General features: G+C 40.5%; 1 protein-coding gene across 4 annotated transcripts in view; it reads left to right on the top strand.

The window, feature by feature from the left end:
• Positions 1-3,732: 3,732 nt before the first annotated feature.
• Positions 3,733-21,196, top strand: part of sorbs2a (sorbin and SH3 domain containing 2a) — a 52,602-nt gene continuing 35,138 nt past the window's right edge. For all 4 annotated transcript variants that reach the window (XM_085458911.1, XM_085458910.1, XM_085458908.1 and 1 more), the window contains exons 1-2: positions 3,733-4,245; positions 11,585-11,736. The gene's annotated coding sequence lies outside the window, so the exon portion shown is untranslated. The remainder of the gene's footprint in view (positions 4,246-11,584; positions 11,737-21,196) is intronic.

The following is a 21,196-nucleotide window of genomic DNA, read 5'->3' as shown; positions in this document are numbered from 1 at the left end:
AGTAAAACACAGCTAAAACACAGCTAGCTTGATTAAGATAGTTATCTGACTAACTGCAGTCACGCTGGGTAAAATAAATAAGAGCAAATGGAAGTTAGGGGGTCAAAGATTTACTTTAGTACTTGAGCTGTCTCTAATGACTCTGCTAAACAGAGAGAGGACGTAGACTTCAACATCATCGCCCTCTTACAGATCTGCTTTGGCATTTCACCTGCTCAGCTCTTAGACATCAAAGTAAGTCAGGAATAGAAGTGAAAGTAGCATGATGTCATTCCCAGACAATGTCCTCCTGTACTCATACGCCATGCACTCATTCTGTACCACTTCTTTAACACTGGCCAGACGAGTGGACCTCAGTATCAGCTGTTCCAAATGTGGATCTCTTTGGATAGCAATGACTGAAAGATGTGACAGAGTGCCACTGTTCAGATAAAAGAGTCATTTTCTCACAAGATCAGTGTGCCACCCTGCTGTCCTTTGTCCCGTGGGCTATTCTGAGAGAGACTGCGAGGGTGCTTTTAGTATACACTGTATGTTAGGGCTATATATTTATTTATATACATTTATTTATATAAAAACATCAGTAGATTATGAGGGTGTCTTGTGGGAACTTTTATGTATTTTATTTAGAATGAGTTCTACAGTATGATGTAGCTGTAATCATGAGAAAATGAAACAGTTGCAGTTGTTTAAAGGTTAGGTACAGGGATACTCTGTGTGACGTGCAGCGTGTTGTCTCCTGGCTGTGGCCAGCTTCAGTGTGTCTTGTATTTAATGTCAGTATTTGGAATGCATTTAAGACTTTACTAAATGAACGATGCACTATGAGAGCCACCCGCACTGAGGATGATTCTTGAACGTCAGTGGAGACTGGTAAGGATTCTTGCAATTATATTCATTGACCACTTTGTTTGAGTACATCTGTTCATCTCCAAATATCAAAAAAGCCAATCATATTGCAGTAATTCAGTCCATTTAAGCATGTCAACATGTTCTGTTGAAGCTCAAAGCTTTAAAGAAAGGTGATTTAAGTGACTTTAAATGTGGCGAGGTTGGTTAAGCTACTGGCTTACGTCAGAAACTGCTGATCTGCTGGGATTTTCTCACACAACCATCTCTATGGTTTATAGATAGTGGTCTGAGAAAGAGCAAAAAGAAATCCACCGAGCTGGAAAAAAATGCTTTTGTTGATCCCAGAGGTTCAGATGAGAATGGCTACACTGTGTCAAAATAACAACTTGTTACTGCCAAGGTATGCAGAACAGCATCTCAGGGCACACAGCCCATTGAACCTAAAAGCACCAACACATGTCAGCTAAGAACAGGAAACTGAGGCTACAATTTACACAGACTCGCTGAAACTCGCTGAAACCTACCACCAGGTGGGCATTCTAGCCTAGTTATTTCATTTCTATTACTTGAATCTTTAAAGTCCATAGCCTCTTCCCTCGGTATGTCTATACCTGTACCTCCTGTGGATCTCTGCATACCAGACACAATGTATCATCATCGTCTTCCCTGGCCCTGTAAGAATGCATGCCTGATAGTATGCCAGCGGATAACATATCACCTATAAAAAGGAACCCTCTTGACCACAGTAACAGACAGTAAGGGCTGCTTTTACAGCACATGAGTGCTGGTGATAAAAGACCGAGCAGATGCCTGCATACACGCGCGCTCACAGAAACACATATGCACACATACACACTAACAGATGTGGTCTTGCTGACACCTCACAAAGGTCAGCCATCAATAATGCTCTAAATTCGTACAGCTTTCAAGCTGACAGAAGAAAGGGCTCTTTATGGATGTGCTAACGGCAACATAACACCTCAGCTTTAACGCTGCTGATGAAATGCTGTTAATGTGATTGAAGTTATAAGATGACACAAATAATAATCACTCTTACTGAAGCATTAAACAGTGAAAATGTATCAGAAATGTGCAGTATAGTAAAGAAACTCACTTGAAAATCAAATTCAGACATAGTTTAAACATAAATTTGGCATCTAAAGATGAAAACCCTGCATATAATGTTTTCAATAATTTCCATATTACTAGAAAATTAGAACAACTCAAATTTTTGGCTTTGTGTGTGATTCTGTATCAACTCGCTAGACCATGTCTAATGGCCCTCAAAAGGTTTTTAAGAATTTATGAGCAAAAGCTGCTTACTTTCACTTTAGAGTTACAACACATCTGCAGTCTATGTCTCTGTTACACTGAGACCTAAATAGATAAATAGACCAGCCACAACAAAGAGGTATTAAATTAGATAGATAGATAGATAGATAGATAGATAGATAGATAGATAGATAGATAGATAGATATTATTGGACACATTAAAGACAAATTATTAAATGTGCATAAAGAATATCTTCTGTTGGCTATAAAGGCCTATAGTAGATCAAGTTTATATATTATTTAATAGCTGGGTGTGTTCGGATGGGGCTGGGGGAAATGCACTTAGCTTCCAAAGTGAAGCCAATGCAGCAGTGCCCTAAATAGGCATTCTTTTCTAACAGCCACCAGGGGGTGACACCTGTAGTTGCATAAAAGGCTTCAGATCCTACAGAAATCTATGAGATAACAGCACTCTCCCTTTACCTCTGTAAAAACTGACTTGTGTTGCATGTTTTGGGGCATAATGAAAAAAACCTTAAGTCCGTTTTGTAAAGTCTGGTGTCAGAGAGGAGGATTATATTATGTGACTGACAAGTCATTAGCCAGTGAGCGTATAAAACAATTAAAACTGACCTGTTTTAATTGTTTTATGGCCTAAAGTCATGCATGAAGAGTGTAGCCACTTTGAGCATCTGTAGCTGCTGGCTTTCTGCTAGATCTCACCTTAGATAATTTATCTAAATTTCAAATGCAGGACCACACCTCGTACACTCCCCTTCTGCTTCTCTGTCTATATATCTATATATGACGCCCCTGCACTACAAGCTACGAGTTTGTTCTCATTTTTGTTCCTCACCCTCCCTCTCTTTTTCAATTTATTCACTTCTCACAAGTGCATGTGTATCTGCCCATCCCAAGAGCCGACGCCAGTCCCCTCCAAGGCCTTTTCCAAACCGCAAAACAGGTAGCTAGCATTAGCTGATGACACAGAGCTCAAAACTAATATCCAAATATGATCATCAAAAAACCTAGATGGTGCATGCCAAAATGTCAAACTTATGACCAGGTGATGTCATAGTGGACATGTGCATCTTTTATATACAGTTTATGGTCAGCACTCAAATAAACCCACACTATCACAGCAGAGTATTTCCTGATAATTAAAAGATTTCGCTGCCAAATAATAATAATAAAAAGTAGAAACAAATGTATCTAGAAGCAAATACCTACAGCTCACGGTAGGGACATGGTAGCTAAAAGAACTCATTTAAACCTACAAGCATGGTGATGGACAAAATGCTACCAGGACAGCATAGATATAAATCTTAACACAGCTTCAAAGTTATTCCTAGCAAACATCTATGAATCATTTCTTATTTAGGCTTCGAGCCTTAGCCTGTGTCATGGTCTAACCATTAAAACAAACCGTCAGCACCCCGCCTCATATCTGAGGTCAGTCTATTGTGTGTTTCTGCTGCAGATAGAAGGCAAAGTGACACTTTCCTGTTGGTGAGCCGTACACAGGCCTCCCGTGTGCTGTGTGTGTCCTCTGCAAACACTGATTGAACCGCGGGCGTTGCCATGGCTACACGCAGACCCAATGAGAAGCTCGCGGTAGACTGTTGCTGAATGAAAATAACAGAGGCCATTTTGCGAACGAAGCCAAGACATCATTCACTAATAACGAAAAACGGAAACGGAGGCAGAGCCGGTCCATTTCTGGACTGACGCCGCTTCTCTTCTCCAGAGTCGCTAGGGTCGGGACTGCGGCGCGGCTCGCGCATGTAGTCGAGAAAGAAAGGCAGGCGGTAACTTAATTGTGCCGCCTTCTCCTTGGAGTGTCTTAAGGAGAGGGGACAGGTTATTTTCACCGCATTGCTGTCCGAGGCCCAGTGACCCCCCGGGAGAGAGGGAGTAGCCTTCAGTCAAGGTTGGCACAACATCCATGCGCGTTGAAAACAGGTGTACGGTTTCATCACACAGTAGCTCCCGAAGCCGCCGTAGCTTCACGGTGTGTGTCACTTCTGCGCCTGTCCGAGGACTTCACTCGTTTTATATGGAAAAGACATGTTATTAGACATGTTTCGGGAATTTGTCCGGTGAGGTGGCAGCTGTGTTAAGGTAAGTACACACTACCAGTTTGTTGTTTAAAAAACACAGGGGGGCTATATATTTATCTCTCCCTCCGCGTCGCTTTTAGCAGCTGCACCACCAGCAGCAGCAGCACTAGATCTGACCCTCGGCTTAATTTCGTGGTGTTAGAGCTGGTAAACAAGGCTATTTGGGTTGTTTTAACTGCCTTACAAGCAGTCATGACCCTGCAGTTGTAATTGACGAAACTCGAGAAAATGAATTGGCTTATCCGGGATGCGGTCGGGTCGACTCGGTTTCCATTTAAAGTGCATTCCGGTGGACTGGTGTCTCCAGTGCATTAGAGGAAGATGCGGTTGGGACTGGGAGGATGATAAATGACGAAACCACAAGCTTTTAAGCTTTACAAAGAATATTTCTAAAACCGTAAGGACCGACATTATGAGAGCAGTGTGGGAAGAACATGCAGCCTCCTGATAGTTGTAAACATGAACTGAAATATCCACGTTTAACCTAGATCTTAAACGCTTAGGATAATCTCTATTGTTAGCTTGCACTTGTGCATTGGTCAATACAGTTTCCCGTATGTGTAAGAAAAAAGGATATAAGCGTATAGCAGATATTTATTTTCTAACTGGACGAAGAACATATAACTTATTGAGTTTGGTTTTATGATGATAATAGTAACACTGTTACCCTGCAATTCTTTCATTTCATCTTGTGTGTAATATGTAGAGCAATGCTTCTGCGCAGGGCCACCCTACAGTCATCACTGAGTTGCAGTTTTTCCTTATTCCTGCTTCCTGAGTTCACATTCATCTGCCATTAAAGCTTTATCAGTCAGTCTCTATGCAGATAGGAAAACTCATCTGCTGCCTTGCTGTCTGACTTCCTCAAAGCCATTGCTGTCCCAGTTCAAAACAAGCAAACAAAAATAAAACGGATAACACAGCTTTTTCTGTCCAGTCTTCTAACTTGGTTAAACGGATGATGTAATGAGGGGCAACGGATAGTATCCGTAAGATGCATATGAATGCTGGATGAGCAGGGAAAATGGGGATGTGTCCAGGATGCACAGACTGTAACACTATCACTCCGGGAACCACATACCACTCCCAGTGAGGCCTACCTTTCTACCTGCCTTGTGAGTGTCTTTTGCTGTGTGTGTGTGTGTGTGTGCCTTAGGCCATACTGGCCGGTGTTTCTGATGTTGTCTTTCTTGTATTTCTGTGACTACACACTTCTGTCTCTGATGAGGAAGCAGCGGGCAGGATGCAGTGTGACGAGCAACAGTTGGCTACTGACTGTTTCGCAGAGGACCAATAACAGGGACTTAAATATACACTCATAATGAGCAATCATAGCATTTTTGATTTGATTAATGGCCAGAGAGCCCAAAACTAAGTGTCTCTGTTGCTAACTCAGTTGCACCTGCTAGTTTAGAGTTACTGGGAGAGAAGCTGTGTGGTGCATGTGTGTCCGAGAGGGAGAGAGAAAGAAAGAGGATCAAGGCAGGTTGTCAGGGAATGGGCGAATGTGATACATTTTCTTCTGAAAGTACAGAATGTAGCAGAGGGGGTTACCAGAGGTGGGACCAAGTCATTGTTTTGCAAGTCTCAAGTAAGTCTCAAGTCTTTATCCTCAAGTCTCAAGTCAAGTCTCAAGTAATGTCAGGCAAGTCAGAGTCGAGTCTCAAGTCACTGGTGTAAAAGTCCAAGTAAAGTCACAAGTCTGAAATTTTGAATTTCAAGTCCTTTCGAGTCTTTAAAAAAAAAAACGAAAAAAAGCATGTTGCAGTTATATGCTAAATGTAAATATTAGACCATGTAATTTTTAAATCTGTGTTTTTCTCAACACATGACAAAATAGTGAACTTAGAAAATATACACAAATTGTGAAATTGCACCTCTTTAAAATGCAGCTCAATTAAACTTAGCTCCAAGAATAATTTTCACCGACAGTTCTGAGATAAGCTGCATGTTATTCTTGGATGCGCTTGTAGGACCGGCTTTAAAATCGCATGACAAAAATATCATACATAAATAAATGATATTTAAAAAAATATATAATTAAAAAAAAAACTGCATCACCAACGTAGCCTGGAAAACATTTGCTAGTTAGATGAAGTCAGCTATCTCATCTTAGCATATTTATATGCATATTTATAATTATACGCTTCTTGGAGTGAGTGCATACACTCATGAAGTTTAGTAACTTCCGGTCACTGCAACAAGCCCAGGTACAGTTTACCGACGGATGGGTACAGGACCTTGAAATGCACCGTGTAGAAAGTAAAGACCATCGTACGTATCATAAGTTTACCAGTCTCACAAATCGTCGTCATAAATACACATTCGTTAACCGTTTATTAATAGGACCTTTGAGCTCAACGGTAGTTAATTAGCAGTGGAAATAATTTCTGGTAGCATCACAGAAATGTAGCAGTGACAATAATACTGTATGCTGTAATCGCACTGGACAATTAGTGATACAAAACAACTGTTTTACCCTGTGAATAAAAGTATATGTTTTTGTCAATGTACCATAATAACAGAAGCGAAACGCAATATTGTGTCAGGACAATTCACTATTTATGCACAATAAATAAAGGAGCATAGCGCGACAATTTCTGTTCAGCGCCAGACTTGCTTGTAACCTATATCACCAATTATGTTAAGAAAAATGACGCATTAACTACAGCAGCAGACTGACCTTTGTGGAAATGCTTGGAGCAGACTAACCTGTGAGCTGGAGTGTTCTGGGACGTTATAATTGGTCTTTGAATGGCTGCAATCCAGTCGCATCTTTGTTACTTCGGAAACATGGCTCGAACAATTTCTCTTCAACGACGTAATCCGATAACAACCGATCTCTTTACCCGTCGGCTTCCCGTGGCTGTCATGCGACCAGCTATTGCAGTTAATAATACAACAGCTTCTTGACATTTTTGTGTTTCTTTTTATCGCTGTGTGACTGGTTTCAATTGAAAGCCTGCGTGCGCTAGTACCGCTTGCCACGAGTTCCCAGAATCCTTTGCGGTTCTACCCGTGAATGACGTCACATTTTCAATCTCTATATAATATGCATGTTAAATTTTATATTTGGGGTAAAATATCAAGTCTTTTCAAGTAAACCGGTTCAAGTCCAATTCAAGTCCCAAGTCATTGGTGTAAAAGTCCAAGTCAAGTCACAAGTCTTAGAACATTTTTTCAAGTCAAGTCTAAAGTCATAAAATTAATGACTCGAGTCTGACTCGAGTCCAAGTCATGTGACTCGAGTCCACACCTCTGGGGGTTACTATCACAGTGGCCTTTATTTCACTCTATCATTCTCTCACACTCATTTTCCCATGTCTATTCTTTGTTTTGGTGCCCTCTCTTTTCTCATTGTATCCTCTGCTCTGCTTCCTCCTTTATCTCCCCCTCACTGTGCCCTTCTCCAGAGTCTGATGTCATGGCTCAAGTAGTGTTTGAGAAGTGGTGTGTGCCTGCTCCCAGAGCCCATTAACAATGTCCTGTAGCGTGCATCATAAAGTGTCATGCTGATGACTTTTTTTTTTTTAAATCTCATCTGCTGAGCCACTTTTATCTAAAGAAATCCTCTTTTTTGCACAGTAATCAGTAATTCTTTGTTACTGAACCAGAGATACTTTATTCTGACAAATAAGCAACACATTGTAGCACAAAAAAAGACTTGATACGGTCCTGCATTGGAATCATTTTTGCTTAGTTATCTGGCTGTGCAACAGAGACGGCCCCAAAAAGCTGCTGTCGAGGCCAAATGCTGATTGTGGTGTGCAATGTAGTTGAGTTACCACAAAGACAAAGAAAAGCAAAAAACAACAGAGATGAAAGAAGCATGGATAGGAAACACAAACAATGGCTGTGATGGACAGTTCTGATTCTTTATTAGTCCTACTCCATTGTAGAGACGTTCTAGTAGATCATGACTTGACAGTGGCCAAACCAAAATGACTAACATGAGTGCAAACAAGAGCCCACATTACCGGTTGTTCCACATATTTTTTACACTGCCCCCTGGAGACAGTACACAGCGACAGCACACAGACGCAGGTCAGCCAGCCTCTGTTGCACCTGCGGATGACCATACAGGGACCTTAATCCCACCCAATATGGTTTGCTTAGTGGCAAACTTGTGCATATGTATGTGATGTGTAATAATCAAATGTGTAAAAATGGCATTATCTGATCTTATAAAATGGACTTGAACACATTTTTCTGGCTTTGTGAAAAACCTCTGCATCTATACACCGCTAGGGATGTTCAAATTATACTGTATCTGGAAAATTAAAAGTCTAAAAACTTACACTGCAAGTTGACAAGTATATCTTCACCTGTATTTCCAGCCAAGATCTTTCCCTAATTTAATCCTTGCACGTCAATCCTATTTCAGTCATGAGGCCTTTTAATCTATTTCAGTGGTTGTAAGAACAACCGCAGGTTTCTAAATATAAAGGCTAAACACAGAAAGTAATACACAGCCAGCTTTGTTAAACAGCAGAAACACTAAGCCTCTGAGTACACTGAGTGGGCCTGCTATACCTCTGTTACACTTCATGTTATTCAAGTCCTGCCAGGTGCTTTCAAATTATGGTAAATCTAGAAAAGTGGACCAAAAGCCCGTGCAACACCACAGTTACTTGCTGTGGTCACATCCAGCTTGTCATACATCAGATTAAGCCCCGTGTATCCCTATATCATTAGGGGCTGAGGCCTAACCCCACTGACAAAGGGCAAAATGCAGGGCACACCCTCAGCAAGTCACTATACCGTCATAGACAGGGCTACCACATGAGGCAAACATGCACGCTCATACATATGACAATTTTAGAATTATCTACCAACCTAGTATTTGTGTCTTTGAATTGTGAGAGGAAGCTGGAGCAACCTGAACAAAACCCCAAACGGGGACAGGGAGAATGTGCAAACTCATCACGCAAATGCCCCCATCAGACCAGCTGGTTCAAATCTAGAATCGTCTTTGAGAGGGCCAACCAGTACAGTACTTGGCCACTCAAAAATGGCCAGATCTGAATGTATGAGTTATACTGAAGGAGTTCACAACACCAGTTATGTAATACATGTTAAAAAAAGTTTGTAGAAAAACAAATATTATTAAACTATTATATCTCTATTAAAGAGCACGCTGCTTTGTGAATATGCTTTTCCTTTTTTGATCTTCAGATTTAAGTGTTTTCCAGTAAGTGACACTTACTACATGCGCAGCTCTTCTGCTTTTTATATCCTACCACTTACTTAACTGGTAATGGCAGGGCCTTGGAGAAGCTGATAATGAATTAGGTGTTGAAACTGTACGGGTGAGAGCATGTCGACACGGCTACTGTAGTCCAGAGTGGCTCATAGGTCAAAGTGTCGGTGCGTTTGAGTGTGAGTTTGTGTCAGTCACTATAAAAATAGTTTGCTTTGGTACTTTAATAAGATCATTACTAAGCTGCTGCTCTGTCCGTTTACTTTAAATTGTCTTATAAATCATTCTTCCACATGCAGCACTAAGTAGGACACACCTAGAAGAGCCAAAATATGATCTCAAGTAAGGAATGTGGTCAAAAATCTGTTTGCTTTGATGTGTGATGCAGATCCTGCTGCTTGTGTTTGTCATGCCAGGTTACAAGATTAAGTCTATAGTTGATAGCACTTATGATAGAACTTTATTGGTCCCCTGGTACTGCCCTGATTTTGGCCTCAAGGTTGCATCATTAGCACCTGTCAGTTGTCAGCTTTTCACCATACCTCAGTGATCCTTCCCACATGATGAGATGTTTCTGGGGGGGCAACTGCTGTTTGATTATGTTTGTTGACACACTGATCGCTGCTGTGGGGCTTTCAGGAACCCTAAAGTCTGAAGCCTAGGTGTTTGGGAGACATAGTTGGAGGAGCGCTACTCGTCACTGGATCCATTCGTGCCCATGTAGACAGGATTTTTACATTACCACTTCATCATCTGCATGATGACAGCAGGCACAGAGAGTGTTGATCAAGACTTAGCTGTGTCCATGTTTGATTTAAAAGTTGGCAACAGGTTTGGCAGAGCCTATGAAGCTTTTTTTTTTTTTCTAATTTATGGCCTTATACTAAAATAGTTGCTGGTCAGCTACTGTAGAGTAAGATAAATACATTTAAAATGACAGCAAACTAAAGAGATCCGCCCACTGTTTGGTGGAAGGTTTGTAGTATGAATCTCATCTGTTTTTGTCATATCTCAGGATTTGGTTTATGGAAGCTAATTAATTTCTTTTGTAGTGGCACCTCGGCTCTGCCCGAGCCTTTACCGCACTTTAATTTGTAAGTTGCGGATTCTTGCGCCTCTTCTGTTTATTGTTAAAAACTTGTTTTAAGTGGATGCGTTGGATGTTGTCCAAATAGCATGTTACACAGTAGCTGCCTGGCTGGTTTTAGGTATCCAGGCTCTAAATATGACATGCTAATAGCAGTAGTTACATCATCATTCTAGGAATAGCAGGGAGTCTGGGGTCTAGAGGTGCTTCTGGCTGACCTCTCTCCTGTGTATATTCGGCGTCTGTGTGCATGTGTGTGGTCATTTTCCAAATATACAGTCCCATATGGATTACAGCGCGGGAAAGATTATTAATGGTACAGGTGAGTGGTCATATAATTTGTATATTTAGAGCCTGGTATGACGTTGACAGTACAAGATGTATTTACATGGATTTAAAAAGGGAAAAGAAAAAGTGCAATTGCATGTCATGTCTATGTGGCTGGATATTCACATCTCCGAGGGAGCATTCTTGACACAAAGTCAAGCTGACCACAACAAAAAAGGAAGGAAAGAAAATCTCATGTGAGAAGGATTTAAGACTCCTGTCAGTTTCCGTGTGGATGCTGCCACTTTACATAGCCACAAACTGACAACTCTGGCCACTGTGACATAAAACCTGTTAGGAGGAGATGAGTACATTGAGGTTCTCTTACACCCTTCTCACACCTCAGGCGAGCCTAACATCTGAAAGGTGTATCTACCCGATGTAGCATACAGTAGAATCACTCTGCGACTCCTTTGGAATGTATGAATTGTGTGAACGTGTGCTTAGAAGTAGTTTGTCTTCATGGGCATGCGTGCGCTTATACTGCGTGGCATGCATGCAAACATGTGTGTGGCAAAATAGAGATACTCAGGCCTGTCACTTATCCCCCACCCATCCACACCGGGGGGTTACTTTCCAGTCTCAAAGACAAGCATGCCAGAGTCTGAAAATAACCGTATCTGATCACTGCTTCACCCAAACAGGCAACTCTCTTTCCCTGTCACTCCCACTCTTCGACTCCGTCTCTTAACTTTCTCCTCGGTCTGTTGTCTCTGTGCTTCCCAGGCATTGAACGGGGATCTTGGGACTAAAGCTTGAGCGGGAGGAGATACTTGTCCTGAGCAGAGGAGAGAAAGTGGAAGGCACAGGGGGACTTTAAGTCACAACGCCATACGTGACTCTTCTTAGCACTTCTCCAGTCTTTTGGGTTTATGACGGTAAGAGTTACATTTACTTTACTTGATGGACCATTGCACCTGCACTCTGTTGTCTGCAGTGGGGCAGGATTGCATTTCGTTGGCGTTCACAGGAAAACCATTTTTATTAAAACAAATTTAAATATTTAAATCCGAGTGTGGATATTTTGGATTTAACCTGTCCTAATATCTTATATTGCTTTCTTCAAAGACCCTCTTCAAGGCACGCAGATATTGCAGCGCTGTCTACTCGGTTGTCATGTGTCTATATTTACTTGTTATGAACACAGATGCTTTAAAAAGATTTAAATTAAAAGAGATCCGAATAGCTTTTACAGCCCAAACACCCAAAGGGAATAGTATTTATCTGTGCTGCCAAAACCAAAAATTATAGCCCAAGAGTAGAATTTTTGTCTTTTGTGACAGTGGACAGAGGAAATGGTGTCAAATAAAAACAGCGGTTTTGACCGCGGTCACCTAAGAAATAGGATCACAAAAAAAGCTTAGATTACAGTTGTGAGCGTTAACTTCCTGAGCATGACTTTATCAGATTTTTGTGTATTTGTTTGTTTGTAAATATATTTATAAGAACTCCGTAACCTCTTAACTTTTGCCCCAGAATCCTTTCCCTCTTCGGGCCCTTTTACATACTTCAGTCTCTTGTTACAGCCTTTTTTCATGGTTTCTTATTTCCTATTCAACAAAAGCCATACACCAATTCCTCCATTAGGCCAATCTCAGAGGTGTTGTGGAATGTCACCTTGACCCCTTGGGTACACAGTAAGGGGTGGTTCCCAGCCTCGGTTTGTATCACGGGCGGCTGGATTTGTTTTCTTCCGGATCTCACATACACAGTCACTTTGTGCGTTCCCTGCAAACGTCACAGGGCAACCTCTTCTTTTTTTTTTTTCTTTTTTTTTCTTCATTCATATGCGTCATTCCAGCCTCATTAAAACTGATTGCAGAGGTCAGCGATACTTTTGTAAAGGTTTTTTGGTTAGATAAATCTTTTTGTTGCTTTTATAAAGTCCACGCTTCATTGTAATGAATAGTTTTCTTCTTCAGCTGATGGCATTTGCTTGGTTAGATGTGTGTCATGTGGAGTGGCAGTTCTATGAAGCTGGTGTTATTAGAAAAATTAAATGAATCTGGCATGAAATCAGGGATTTTTTTTTCTGCAGTGTCTGTGTTTAAAATTAAGGATAGAATATTTTGTGGTAGTTATGATTATGAGCTTACCCGGGCTGTTGTTTCAGCCCTTCTTTTCCGCATTCCTGATTACTGGTTGTTTGTTCTAAAGCTGAAAATTTTTTTATTTTACTGAATCAAAGCGAATGCAAGGCTCTTATTTGAGGCTCTCATGCAAATATATAGAATCCTGGAAATAGGAAAAAGTTTTTTCTAATGTTCTTGACCAGCTTCGAGGTTAAAAGGTCACGGCTAATGGCATTAAATATAGCGCCTCCTCTAATCAAGTTCCTCTTGTCTTCATGCTCGACACTTAACATTGGTACCTGGGGAATCCAGACTATGCATGGGGAATTTAATCTTGGGCACAACAGATAGCCCTGCCGCTTCAGCGTACCTCCTGTCTCAAATCAAAAAATATATTTTTGAACTGTTTGTCTTAACAAAGTCTTAGACGTAAACACTTTGTTTTACATATTGTAATTTGGAATTTATTTTTGTTGTCATCTCTCTGACGTGTTTGCATATTTTCAGGATACATTTCTTTACCTCGTCACACTTTGTCGCCCTCGAGATGGGCGTGTTTACTCGTAGCATGTGGAAAAACTAACTTCTGCATCCTCTGCAAGCACAAAGGAAAATATTGCTTTTATGAAGTCCACACCAAGTTGTAATGAATAGTTTTCATCGGCTGATGGTATTTGTAGTTCAAACATCATATTTTAAACTCAAAATGTTTCAGATTCCAAGCTGAACAACAGTTGTTCTTCCTTCACTCAGAAAGCTGGAGCTTGACTATTACATTACGTCAAAATGACAAGTCAGGAAACGCTCAAGCTTCATCTTTGAAATTGCTTTGACATTTAGCCTAATGTCACACTGTCCTCTCATTTGCTCACTCTATTATCTTCTCGTAGCTCTGCCTATATTAGCTTGTTGTGTGGGCTGCAGTCTGAATAATAGTTTTCAAGCTTTTGTTAGATATCTTTGTGTGTGTTGTGCTTATTCTTAAGGAGCCGGCATGAAACTGTGGCAGCTCTAAATGTATTGTTGAGCGGGGCTGCTCAGATGTGTCCTCGGGCAGCTTTTGGCACAGAGCTTACATAATGCAACTAATATAATTTTCCATTTTCAGTAGGATGCCAGTTATTTTGCACTTCCTTCACTAAACACAACACAATAGGAAGGTTTTCTCTTCATCTCTTGATTTTATTAGATTTCTATGCACTTTTTTATTTTTAATTTTTAAATTGCTCTCTCCTTACACACAGAGCACATCATAAATTCTGTATAGGAAGACTGAGATAACAAACCCACCAAGTGTCACATCCAATTCATTCTTTTTCTCCCATATCCCCGACTCAAAGTACCAGGGATTGTGTTACATAATTGCATTAGTGCTCTCGGGCCAATGGCTGTGCTCGTTAGCGTCGTTGTGATGCAATCTGGAGAACACACTCTCTGTTGTTTGCCGTATGGGCAGTGAGTGGGCACGCAGGGTCAGTGTGTTGACCTCCCCTGTCCATTCTTACAGCCAGAGGGGAGGGGGGTCCGCTAATGAGTGGCAAGGTTGAGCAAACAAGGCTGATAACAGAGACTTTGTTGCAAGTGGTTGTTGTTCAACTACTGGCAGTAATGTGCTGGTAGAACAGTAACATGGCACCGACAAAACATTCCTGCATCTAACAACAAATACTTTAGAGCTTTTGTGAGAGGCTTAAACTGTGTTCTGCTTGAGGATTGAAGCTGTTCGTTTTGTACTTTAGAAAGGTTTCGTTTTTTTAAAGGAATCATTAAAGACCATTTATTCAGATTTAGTGGTATGGACGGGTATTTAACATACTTCTAACAGGTTGGAGTGCGGGGCCTAAACTGTTTCATGGTTCGAGTAATCCGCTTTTCTAAAGTGAATTGCAGGTCAGAAGTTTCTTAAGGTATGTAGGAAAGGCAGCATGCTGAAACAATAGCACCTCAATCATATGAATGGGAAATGACCGGCATATTACCAGGAATCATTGTGATGTGGCCATTAAAGGATTTTTAACACCGCTGCTCAGCAGAGATTTTGACACATGCCTCTGTGTTAAAGTGCTTAAAATCACCGTGACATGGATTACTCATCGCTTTCTGAATGTAATATTTAAATCTGACTTTGTTGCCACCATTATGGGAGGTTATATTTTTCATTACTTTGTTAGGACATTTGTGTGGCTAAATGATGCCAAGATACTTGGAGTTTTAAATTAAGCATAGACAAAAACTTGTTTGTTTTTTTTATGTTCTTCATTATTTGAAAAAGGAAAAGGTTACAAGCTCTTAACGCTTCCTCTGCAGCTTTATTAAAAGGCTTATAAACTATTTCAATGTTTACTTTTATTAACATTTGTTGGGCTAACGTGGCTACAGTGTCCATTTAAAGCACAGTGGGCAATTCTTTTTACTGTTTTGATTCTTTCGTTTCTTTTACCACAATCCCACACTCCCCACATTTTTACCACAAAAATGCAACACTGAAGAAAAAAAAGCAAAAACTTTGGCTCAGTTTCAGTAATTAAGGAATGAAGCAATGCTAAATCCTGCCTTTTTTGGAGGGGTTGTTGTCCCCGTCGGTTTGGTTTCAGTCTGGTCATGTCTTGACTGAGATTTATGTTGAATCTCCCGGGACCTTCTGTTTCCCTGTTTAAAAAAGGAGTTTGTTTTCTCTGATTCCTCCTAGATAGGTTTTCCAGATTTCTCTGTTTGCTGTTGTTGTATCTGCGTAAAATGCACTGGCCTGGCTGTTACTGTGTAGCATCCCTACAGGTAATACGCAGAGCACACATTCCAACTCGTGTCCATTAATATTTCTGCTGCAGTATTTTTTGTTTTTTGCTTCTTCTTTTTCTCACTGAAGCTTGTAACAAGCATTTTGAACATTGATAAAGCTGTTTTAACATTTTGCAATATGCTGAGTATTGCAATAACATAAACTGTGATTCATCACCTTTTTTCAACTGCGAAGTATGTTCAGAAAGTTATACTTTGTCAGTATCTTATTGGATAAGAAAGATATTGACAAACTTGTCTCACATCTATTATTTTTTTGCATTAAAATCAGATCAGAGTGGTTGTGAGTGTACAACGCCCTCAAGTTCTGGGTAGTCACCACGGGTTATGTGGCAGAACGTGGGGAAAATTCAATACAATCACCAGGCTGCCTCTGACTTTTGGTGACGTACGGAGGCCGCTGTCATATTTTACTTGTGTGACTGCGCCGTTAACTTGTTCTAAATTAAAAGGGCAACTTTGTCAAGCTAAGTGTGTCCAGTGTTTGTTTTTGTTTTGTTTTGTTTTTTTCAGGTGAACTGATTTAATATAAGTTTGCTCATCTTGGGATGAGTTATCATTTATAGTTTTTGATATTTGGTGCCCCTGTATTGATACAATATTGCCATGCAAAATATTTCAATGCTCTGTTGTATCAAACATTTTCCCCACCCTTAGAGTGCAGTCGGGCACATCAGCTGGTCTCCCCAGAAAATAAAGAGTAACAATAAAATTGGTTTGTTTGATTTACGCAACTTATGTGCACAAATCTCAACTGTAAACAGACAAGAAGTCAAAGAAGACATTGCTGTGGTTATAGTTTGTCAAAACAGAGGCCCAAAATATCAAAGTCACTTTATATGGAGAGGCATGCCCAGCCTCACCTTCAAGTAAGCAGCAACAGCCAAACCAAGCTGGACATAAAGTTGATATATAGCTGTTCTGTTTTTCTGACATCATACGGATGATGAATCCGGGCAGCTCTGAGTCTGTTGTTCTCAGTTCTGTGTAAAATACAGAGATTTAATATACTGCAAATGCTACCTATTAAATGTATTGATTACTCATAGTCCAATAAAGCTATCATATACAGTGGTCTTAGTGCATTGATTTACATATTTTCTTTCCTCAAGACCAATTGATCATTTAAAGAGTAGGTACAGTTTCAGTCAGCCAGAGTTTACATTGGTTTAACTTTGGCCTTTATGTTGATGTAAATGTAATTAAAGCTGCCATTGAAGCAGGCTGGCTTCGTGTTTTGCAGGACTGTGTGCACACAGAGTTTCTGGTTGTATATGAAACACAAAGGTGTGGTCAGTGCAACTGTTTGTTTTGGTCTCAGATGTTCCTCCAGTGGGACATTCAGGGTCATATGCAACACTTTTAACAGATTTGCTACAAATTTTAATCTGTGAGTGCATCTTAGTGAGTGACCACTTCAGTACCAGAACCTTTGAGGCTGATGTCCCCTCATCACTAATGACCATTCACTCTCACCTGGTGATTTTCCCCCATACACACTCTTCTGCATAATCTTGAACAGCAAAGTATTGTTTTTATAATTTTTTTTTTTCAATGCAGTTATAGCTTATAAGAAAACACCATCAGTTGTATAAGGTCCGTTTAGCAGGCACATGATATTGAAAAGTGCTTCTCTCAGCTCTTTAAGTACTCCCCCTAAAAGATGGTGGCATGTTTATTCTTAAGACTCTTGTTTTGTTTATGTCAAAGCAGTCAGTGACTAATGGTATCCTGTCGAACACTTTTTGAGGGCATATCTTTATTTTTCACAGCATCCTAGCTAAGTGACTGTTGTTGTTTTGTTTTTGTTAATACTGGCAAAGACACTTGTTCCTTCCGGTCTTTGGTGGTCCAGCTTTGTTGTGCTGTCTCCGCTCGGATTTTATGAGATAATTAAAACAGCGCTCAGATTACACATGGAATTTCCCATACATGTACTCAAACTTATCAGTTGTTTTCAGAAGGACATTTGTGTCAACACGTGATTGATTAAGTCAACAATATTAAAAGTCTTCCTGTTTAAGCTTACCATGTGATGAAGGGAAGGAAAATTAAGAAAACGGCTCATGGTGAGAAACTCAGATTAGCAAAAATGTTTTTCTAGACACAAAACAACACAAACTTCCTCTTACAGTAACAGTCTCTTGTCTATAAATAAAGTTTATAAAGTTTAAGCCCTATTAGTCCAATAATGTAAACCAGGTAGGTCTCAGAGGGCCACATGGCAGACTAACGAGACTTGATGGCCCCGATACTGGACATCACAGCTTTCTGCAGCTTTTAGCTCTGAGTTGTATATTTGCTGTCCCACAGCTATTACACTCAGTAATTATATACACACTGGTCTCCAGAGTGGCCAACCGATGTCTAAATTACAGTCGGTGGAAAAACCACAGCAAAGTAAAAAAAAAAAAAAAAATGTCTCGAAAGAAACTTGACATACCAACTTTAAAAAGTAGTACAAGAATCCAAAGCATCTTGCTGGAAAACAAAGTCCTCTTCTTTATTATTGAGTATTTATTTAAGGTTTTGAGAGCTGACAGAGTATCAGATGTTTGGTCTGTCTGCATTTATTTCCAGGCTTCCTTTTCAAGCAACACAGTAAGCATTTTAGGGGAGTATTTGCAGGATTATTTTGGAAACTTTCTTTCAAATAGAGTGAGGCACATGCTAAAGAGCTACTAATGGTCTATCCCAGGCTTTAGACGGGGTTGCTAGATTGTATTTAAAAGCTTTAAAAAGCTCTATATTGACAAGCAGGCAGAGTTGAACTGAGGTGTTGAGCCCGGAGCGTTTTACTTCCAGTGTGTAGCCTTAATATTACACCACGGCCACAGCTGCTGTGTCGCCGCTGATCTGTCCCCAAGAAACATGATGCTGTTTATAATCTGACCATCATTTGGACGCCGACAGCCTGCGACGCCAGACCCATGATTTACCCCTGGGTGCCTGCGCGCGTGTGCGTGTGTGTGTGTATGTGTGCGTGTTTGTTTCTGAGAGCAAGATTTATGAGGACACAGGGTATGAGGGTGAGGATTAGGTCTTGAGGGACAGAAAGTATCCCATGTTGTCTTCATGCACTCCCACAAATATTAGGATTTTATTTGCCAACCAAAATTAGCTGTGTTTGGAAGAATGAAGCAGTGAATATGGATAAACTAATCAAAGACATGGTGCTTGAAGGTTATGTCAAGAAGAATACAGATTAAAAAAGAATTTGTCAGTAAACGTTACTTCATGATAAAAACATGCTGATCCCATCTCTTATTGGGTGATAAGCAGGATACCTCTTGTAATTTAATTTATCTATTTAATGTACTCTTGTTTCGTTCCATCTCAGGGTGAGTTTGCTTATATAACTGCTTTACTGTGGGTCTACCCTGCTCTGAAGCAGATGGACACAGGGCTGAGCAGAGGAAAGTGTAGTAAAAATAATATTGTGTAACTGTAAGTGATAAAAGATTCAGCACTCAAAATCTCAAAGCCAGGGCAAAATATCTATAAGTTATGATAATAAAGATCTATGGCCAAAATAAAAACCCTTACCTGATTTATATTTGGCCCACCTCAACTTGTTACACACCTCTCGAGCATTTTGAGCTCACTGTGTACCTGCTACATTTTATCCTTTTGCACTTGTGCCTCTGCAGTGCATGCTGAATCTCCCCCATTGTCAAAGTGACTACCCTTCAGCTTGATTTTGAATTTTGGAAAGTGGTTGAAGTTGCAGGCAGCAAAGATTGGCACCTAGTCCAGGTGGTGAGTGAAGGTTGTGTTTGTGTGGCTAGAAAACACAGTTATAGTACAGCTGACGGTCTCAGCCTTGGGGTCGAGGATATGATGCAGCTGAAAACTGCTTCTGCATCGCTGTTCTCATCAATGATGATGCTCCTTACAGTCAAGTGAGGAGCATTATCAGGCCAAAAGGGTGATCTAAAAGGACAACCTTATTGGGTGACTGGCCAAATCAGGTAAGGCCTCAGTCACACTGGCTTGGGCCATTTGGCAACCCCCTGGCAACCTCTGGTTGCTGTAGTCTATTCCCCCAGTGTTGGCTGGAGGCATCTGGCTGATGCCTGATAAAAATCAGTTGAAAAGAGGTTGTTGCACAGATGCCCCTCATCTACAAACACTCGCCGTCTACTGTCCAAGCTGAGAAACTTTTCAAAGTCCAACACAATCTGGAAACAAAGAATGTTTGCCTTCATAGTAAAAGTTGTTCATAACTGCTGCAACCAACACGTTTCAAAACATTTACTATGAAGGAAAGTAGTCTCCATCCCCCGTTTGCATCACACTTCTTAGTTTTACTATTGCTTAGCAAGTAGTTTGTTACTATTTGTAGAAGATTCTGTGTCTTCAATTGGGAACCAAAGCAATCACAAGAAGGTTTGTCGTGCAGCACTGTATACCCCTGCAACCAAATCGACTGTCAACAGGCTCCCACGACACACTTTTCCCTAGTGACTAGTGGTTACCAGGGGTCTCCAGTCTCTACGCCTGCGTCAATTGATTTCACAGCAGATGCTAGCAACTGTCTGCTAACCGATCAGGGATTATAGATTTTTCCCTCATGGCGGGTAGTTTCCTGATGGTCTTTAGCCCCAAATGAGTTTAAGCTCTGTGTGACTGGGGCCCAAGACAGTTTCATCACACCTTGTGCATTTCTTAAAACCATTACAAGCAATCAAATAGAATCTGCTGACAGGAAAATAAAGTCCCTGTGATGGTAGATGTGTTTCACTATGTTTTGTATTACAAGTTAATGGTTGTAGCTGCATGTTTTTTGTCTTTTGTTTGTTATGTGTACATAAACTACTTAGTTGTAAATGAAATGGTTCTGAGAGGCTGGTGCTGTAGTTACTTGTATAGTTAGCAGCAATAAATGTTTCTTAGTTACTTCAAACTTAGTCTGTCATTAAAACTGTTTTGTATTTATCTCCTTGTTAAGACTGGAGTTGTGAGTATGGTATAATACAGTATGTACTAAAATGCTGGGTCATCCATCTCGTGCCACTCATTACTGGGGACAACTGCTAAGGCAGTTTACACATTTATGTCAGAATACAATTGCATACCGTCCCCCAAATAAGCACCAGTAAATGACAGCTGTAATTATCAGGACCTCACATGCGTGCAAAGAGGCCCTAAGCTGTCACAGTGTTGAAACAAATGTCTGGTGATACATGTGTTTTGTTGGTGAATATAATCTGTTTCATCCTTTTTAACAAACTGGCAACATACAGCTATGGGGCATATAGCCCAAACATCTGTGCATTTCTCTCCTCAGCTCTAAGAATAGAAAGATAAAAAAACAGAGTTAAACAGAATCAGGCAGTGTTAGCGATGTGAGTCTTGTTTCTTTGTAAAACAGGTGTGCTGTTTGCTTGTCAGTTGTAATGATTCTTTGCCTTTGATTTGTGTCCTTTTCCTGTCACTCGTATATCCAATAGTTTATATAGTTTAT

The sequence above is a fragment of the Copadichromis virginalis genome, linkage group LG6 (genome assembly GCF_057382275.1).
Source record: "Copadichromis virginalis isolate Kocher_CV1m ecotype Utaka linkage group LG6, C_Virginalis_male_GT1.1, whole genome shotgun sequence".
In the NCBI taxonomy this organism is placed as follows: Eukaryota; Metazoa; Chordata; class Actinopteri; order Cichliformes; family Cichlidae; genus Copadichromis; species Copadichromis virginalis.
This window is presented reverse-complemented; position numbering and strand designations above follow the sequence as displayed.